This window comes from Chinchilla lanigera, unplaced genomic scaffold (assembly GCF_000276665.1).
Source record: "Chinchilla lanigera isolate Chin_1 unplaced genomic scaffold, ChiLan1.0 scaffold00043, whole genome shotgun sequence".
Lineage (NCBI taxonomy): Eukaryota > Metazoa > Chordata > Mammalia > Rodentia > Chinchillidae > Chinchilla > Chinchilla lanigera.
The window spans coordinates 9,601,598-9,608,170 of record NW_004955444.1 but is presented as its reverse complement, the minus strand read 5'-3'; the positions used below and the strand labels follow the sequence as shown (position 1 = coordinate 9,608,170).

Genomic DNA, 6,573 nt, shown 5'->3' with positions numbered 1-6,573 from the left:
CCAGCCTGGGCTACAAAGTGAGCTCAAGGCCACCCTGAACTGCAGAGAGAGAGATGCTCTGAGCTGGGTTGCCCAGGCTCTGTCCCACACCTGCAGGCTGCAGAAAGGGCGCAGGGGTGGGGCAGAGAGGACACCGTCCTCCAGGCCGCAGCGGGGAGGAGTGGGAGATGACTGGACAGTAGAGACTGGGAGCTTCTTGGGCTCCCTGCACTGCCCCTCCCGGGTGGGAGGAGGTGGGAGGCTCTTCACGGCAGGGTCTCACAACAGACAGTGTGCAAAGGTGAGCCTCCGGAGGCTGAGGCAGGAGAATGTGAGTTTGCGTTCCATCTCAGTAACCTAGTGAGAGACTCTGTCTCAAAGTTTGAAACAGGGCGGGCTACAGCTCCGTGTTAGACGGAGCACCCCTGGATTCGATCCTCTCTGCAGTGCCCCAAGCGGAAGGCAGGGGAAGAAAGAAAAGCATCCTGTACTCGCTCGCAGGGGTTCATTGTGGAAAGTGTCCCCCTAGATCTGTGCCTTCAGCATCGTCCAGTTCAAACCATGGCAGATCGGAAATATTTGTAACATTAAATCAGGCATATTACAAATAACCTAGAGGTGATCCGAAGCAAGCAGCAGGATTAGATGCAAATCCTAGACTATTTGTTAAGGGCTTGAACATCCTTGGATTTTAATACTGATGGGTGGGGGGCTGGGGAACCAATTGTCCACAGATACTGAGGGGTAACTTCAGTGGGAAGTCGCTGTCCATAAGTATCCCTCATCCCGAGGGAGCTGCAGGGGCTGGGGATTTAGCTCAGTGGCACAGTGCCTGCCTGGCAAGCACAAGGTCGTGAGTTCTATACCCTGTACCAGAAAAAATAAATAAATAAATAAATAAAAATAAAGTTCAGCATTTGTGGCCAGGCGTGGTGGTGGTGCACGCCTGCCCAGCACTCGGGAGACAGGCAACAAAATGAGTCCAAGACCAGCCTGCACTGCAGAGTCAAATCTTGCCTCAAAAAGAACCAAGCAAATAAATAAACAAATAAATGTCAGCATTTGACAATTTTTTTTTTTTTTTTGGTCATTCTGAGACGGCGTCTCACTCTGCAGTTCAGGCTGGCCTTGAGCTCACTTTGTAGCCCGGGCTGGTCTCAAACAGGCAACGATCCTCCTGCCTCAGCCTCCCGAGTGCTGGGATTACAGGCATGCGCCACCACGCCTGGCTGTCTATGTTTTTAAAGGTGATATTTACGTACAATGAAATATACACTTACCTATACCATGAGCTTTGAAAGTTGCCTCAAACCAGTGTAGCTACATTCTCTAATGGCTGCGCTGGGCTCCTCCAAGGTCCTGGGGTTTGCAGTCACCTTGGGGGGATCATCACATCTGTAATGGCCCTACTTGGGGTAAATGATTGGACAGGGCATTTGTCTTAGCATCTGGAGTGATCTAGATGCCACCTATTTCCTTGGCGGCATGAAGGTGGCTTGAAGTTTCTTGACCTCGACAGAGATGCCCTTTGAGGTTACACAACCTCTTCCCTTCTGCAGCATCCAGAAGCTGTAGATGACCCCAAGGTGCATCTGAGAGCTGTGTGTATGAACTCTCCGCCTTCTAGCTGGCTAGCCGGCTCCTTGGAGAGCAGCGTGCTCTCTGGGACGTAAGGGGTCACACTCTGAGAGTGACGACGTGTGCTATGGCAAAGTCAGCCCGAGAATTTCCAGTTTCTGTCTGCAGATCTGATCCACCAACGATCGAGGTCAAGTGTGCACAGGGTGCAGATGACTCCGACAAATTCCAGTTTGCGATTCTCCCTCCTCTCGGGATGGGAGGAGCATCGTAGAGTTCAAAGAACAGCGACGGATAGGGACACCTATAGGAGAAAGTAAAGGTGTTCACAGATTGCATGGTGGCTCAGCTACAGATCATCAGGTTAAGGGAAGACCCCAAAACCGTGACAGCAGAATCCTCCCTGGGTTGATGGTGTCCATTAACACCTTCTTGCAAGGAGGGTAAGCCTTTGCCATGGCATGGGTGCTTTTGATGCAGTTACAGCAGTAAGGACCTAAGCCGGATGTGGTGGCACCCGCCTGTAATCCCAGCACTTGGGAGGCTGAGGCAGGAGGAACACTATGAGTTCAAGGCCAGCCTGGGCTATATAGTGAGTTCAAGGCCAGCATGAACTGCATAGTGAGACCCTGTCTCAAAAAGACAAAAACAAAAAAACAGTAAGGTCCTGAGCCCATCATTCATGTGCAGAGCTGGATAAAGGTTGAGGGTAAGTTAGACCAAACACGGGCACACCACACAGTTACCGCAGCACCTCCCCTGGGGCCCCCAGCAGAGGGGATCTGCCACAAGGACTCAGCTGGGTCCTAAAGAAGAAGGAATTTCCAAGGAGCTGGAGGTCTTTGTGGTCGGTCTGTCTTGGGCCTAGCAGTCCCTTTGTCATGGGCGGTCTCGGGAAGCTCTGGTGGTGTTCGGTCCACAGCCAGGGGAAAGACTTCCCTTAGCCAAGTCTGCCTTAAGTCCTGGATCATTTGCTGGAAAAGGCCTGCGGGTCTCTTTGCTAAAATGGCCAGAAAGAGGCTAGAATTCATTTTTAGAGTTTAACAAAGCTTTCCTAGTCGTACCGAAGCTCCTCCTAGAGGAGAACTTCACAGTGCTGAGTTTCGGACTGACAACTTGGGAGGCTCAGTGGTAGAGCTGGGTTGAGCACGTGAGGCCCTGGGTTCAATCCCCAGCGCCAGAACGGAAAATCCCGGTGAGAAGGAAGGACTCGCTGTGAGCCTCCCAGCCCCCAGGCGTGGTGGGTCCTTCTGAGGGCAGATGCGCAGGATTCTTTGAGAAAGCACAGGACAATAAAATAGCCAGCCTCCATGGGGTGGGGCAGAGCAGCATTTGAACTTGGCACTACTGGAATAGGAGGTGTGATGATCTCAGCTGTAGCTTTGAGATTGGGAAAAAAGTCTGCATCCCCATTCACAGAGATACTTAATGGCCAGAATAGGAGTATTATACGGACCGGCACAAGGTTTAAGGAGTCTTCTATTAGTCCTTCAACCATAGGCCTCTGTTCTTCCTTTCCCTCTGGCTTCACAGGGACCCTGGTGAGCCTGAACCTTCACGTACTTAGACCCAGGAATTCTAAAAGGGCAGGACGTCGTGCCTTGTTGGGACACCACCCCTCAGAGCTCTTCCAGCTGTGTCTGATGTATATATTCATATCCAATTTCAAGGAAGAAGGCCTTGCCAGAAAAGCATAAACCTGGAAATTCTATTTCCATACCGAATCTCTGATTATGGAGACTCGTGAGCTATCATAAGAAAGTGGGGACTTGGAGTGAAAATACAAGAACAGAGGCTGGGACACGGCCTGTGGAGGCAGGCATGATGTTCACTGCGGCTTCCCCTGGACCCGACCATGAGGAATCAACTTAGTGACCAGGTTTTCGTTGACAGTGTAGCGCCCCAAGCTCTAAGAAAGTGGATGTGGCCCAGGGTAGTTGATGATAATTCTTGCACGTTTTTAAAAACATTGACAGTATGGTGTGATATTTTGGTACGTGTATTGATTATGTAATGATGAACTCAGAATATTTAGGTTATGGGTCGTCTCAAATATGTATCATTTACTGTGACGAGAACACTGCAAACCCTCTCTGTGCCGAGTTTATACAGCACTGTTAACTGCAATCACCCGTCAGGGGAATAGTACGCCCGCATTTATCCCTCGTCTCTGACTGACTCTGTACCCACTCACCAGTCTCTCCGCATCTTGTGGGTCTTGTGTGTGTGTTTCATTTGACAGAGGGTGGGATCCAGGGCTGTGGGCGTGCTAAGCACGAGCTCTATCCCCGCCCTGTGTCTTCTTTCAAGGTGCTCCTTTTGTGTGTGTGGATTTTTGAGACAGGGTCTCGCTATACAGTTCAGGCTGGCCTTGAGCTCAGTAGTGTGAGACTCATCTGTCTGCGGGGGGCAGGAACTGCAAGAACAAGAGAGGCCAGGCACCTGAGTCACCGGATAAAGGGTCCCGGCACACATCTGGGGTGGCGCAGCTGGTTTCCATGAGGCCTCTAAACCGTAGAAAGCTTTTCCTTAAGTAAAGCAACTGATTATAATATAGAGTGGACGCTCCCTGCTTACAATGGCTTGTTACTAGGGAAAGTGATTGTGAACTTTGTATTTTATTTATTTGATTTGTCTTTTTGAGGCAGGGTCTCGCTATGCAGTTCAGGCTGGCCTTGAGCTCACTTTATAGCCCAGGCTGGTCTCAAACTCACAACAATCCTCCTGCCTCAGCCTCCCAAGTGCTGGGATTACAGGCGTGTGCAGCCACGCCCGACTATATTTCATTATTTAAAAAAATTTTCATAATCTTGGAGACCAAACCCATGACCATGCAGGTTAGCAAACACTCTACCACCAGGCCCAGCTTTTATTTTCCATGTTTGGAAGTTCCTGGGATAGGGTATTGGGAGTGGAATGACCCTTTGGTTGCCTTTCCAGGAGTGGATGATATAAATAAGATGAAGTGCTGACAGGAGAAAAAAGTGATAATCTAAGCACTAGACACTGTGCTTGAACAAAGACTCCAAGGAATGCTAAAAGAAGCCCTTGAGGCCAAAGGAAAATGACAGCAGAGTTAAGCCTGAGCCTACTAATTATTGTATTAAGTGTACATGGCCAAAATATTCTAATTCTGAGCCAGAGATTATCATATGGGATAAAAAACCAAAACCAATAAAACAATACATCAAGGTCCTCCTCTAGGTTATCTATAAGAAATCCACTGTTGGCAAGGCCAGGATATAGCTCAGTGGTACAGCACCTGACTAGCAAGCTTGAGGCCCTGAGTTTGATTCTTGGTGTCAAAAAAAAAAAAAAAGAAATCTACTGTCAAAAACCGTGAGAAGTCTGAGATTTCACCTTCCATCCAAGTTACCAAGATAGACTGCTGCAGGTTCATGGTGGCTGGTAGAAGACAGCAGAATCATGGTAAGAGATGAGAGCCAATGCATTACTCATAGCAACAGCCCACCCCTCAGGATTCCGCAGCAGTTCCCCAAGTCCCAATTCTTCACGGCAACGGAAAGAGCCAACGGACTACAGCGCACAGCAGCAGCATAGCGAGGGCGGGAACTGGAATCTTTACGGTGAGCAGTGAGCATGCCTCCCCTTCACTCTGTTTTCCAAGGAGGAAGCAGCCCTGCCCTTGCTCTGGAGGGAAAACTGTGTGGCACTCACACCTCCTGGAGAACAAGGCAGTACTGGGCAGATAGCTCAGCGGCACAAGCACCTGCCTGGCAAGCGTAAGGTCCTGAGTTCGATTCCTGGTACCAGAAAAAAAAAAAAAAAACCAAACCAGAGGACAGTTGAGCCTGCTCACCAGACCAACCAACCAACCAAACAAATCATATAAAGGCTAGGGATGTAGCTTAGTGTTAGAATGCTTATCTATCATATCAAAGACTATGGGTTAGATTCCTAGCAAAAAAAAAAAAATCAACATTTATATAAGGTAGATAAGAAGTAAATGCCCATTTTTATAATTCCTAACATTTTTTTTTGTCTCCTTTTTAAAGACAGGGTTTTACTATGCAGTTCAGGCCAGGCTTGAACTCACTTTGTAGCCCAGGCTGGCCTCAAACTCACAGCGATCCTCCTTCCTCGGCCTCTGGAGTGCTGGGATTACAGGTGTGCACCACCACGCCTGGAATAATTCATAAATTTCATCGGTTTTCTTTTTTCTTTTTCTGAGTACTAGGGATTCAGCCCCAGGACACTGCACATGCTAGGCAGAACTCTACCACTCAGCCACATTTCCAGCCCATGTTTCATCAGTTTTCTTTCCTTTTTTTCTTCTTTTCTTACTAGTCATTTGTTTCTGGTTTTTTTTTTTGTTTGTTTTTTGTTTTTTTGAGACAGGGTCTCACTTTGTAGTTCAGGCTGGGCTTGAACTCTCAAAAATCTTTCTGCCTCAGTCCCCTGAGTACTGGGGTAACAGGCATGTGCCACCACACCAGCATGTACCTCCTTTGTGTGTGTGTGTTCTGAGACAGGGTCTTGCTACACAGTTCAGGCTGATCTTTTTGTTTTTTTATTTTTTTGTTTTGTTTTGTTTTTTCGTTTTTCTTCTGGTACCAGGAATTGAACTCACAACCTTGCACTTGCCAGGCAGGCACTTTGCCGCTGAGCTAAATCCCCAGCCCCTGTTCAGGCTGATCTTGAACTCCCTGTGTAGCTCCGGCTGACCTTGAACTCGTGGCAATCCTCCTGCCTATTCTCCTGCCTCAGTCTCCTGAGTGCTGGAATTACAGATGTGTGCCACCATGTTGTTTACCTGCGCTTTTAAAAAATTTTAATAAGAAAAGGCACATGATATGTGCAGCTCTGAATATGGTTGTTACCTCTTGCTTCTAATATTCTATTGCTCTACACATTCCTCTACTGGGTACAGACTCTCAATCTGGCTTTACTTAATTTTTGTGTTGGAAATTTAAGATACATGTTATTTTTTGTTGGAGAGATCAGCATGTATAAGCCCTTTCCCTGGTTTTTATTAGCTTTAGGAATTTAAGTTTT

General features: G+C 48.0%; 1 protein-coding gene across 1 annotated transcript in view; it reads right to left on the bottom strand.

Moving 5' to 3' along the window:
• The window catches only part of Prdm14 (PR domain containing 14), a gene marked incomplete at its 5' end in the record, with an annotated part of 20,463 nt that extends 18,602 nt beyond the window's left edge, over positions 1-1,861 (bottom strand). The window contains 1 exon segment of the mRNA XM_005392110.2: positions 1,260-1,861.
• Positions 1,862-6,573: the final 4,712 nt, after the last annotated feature.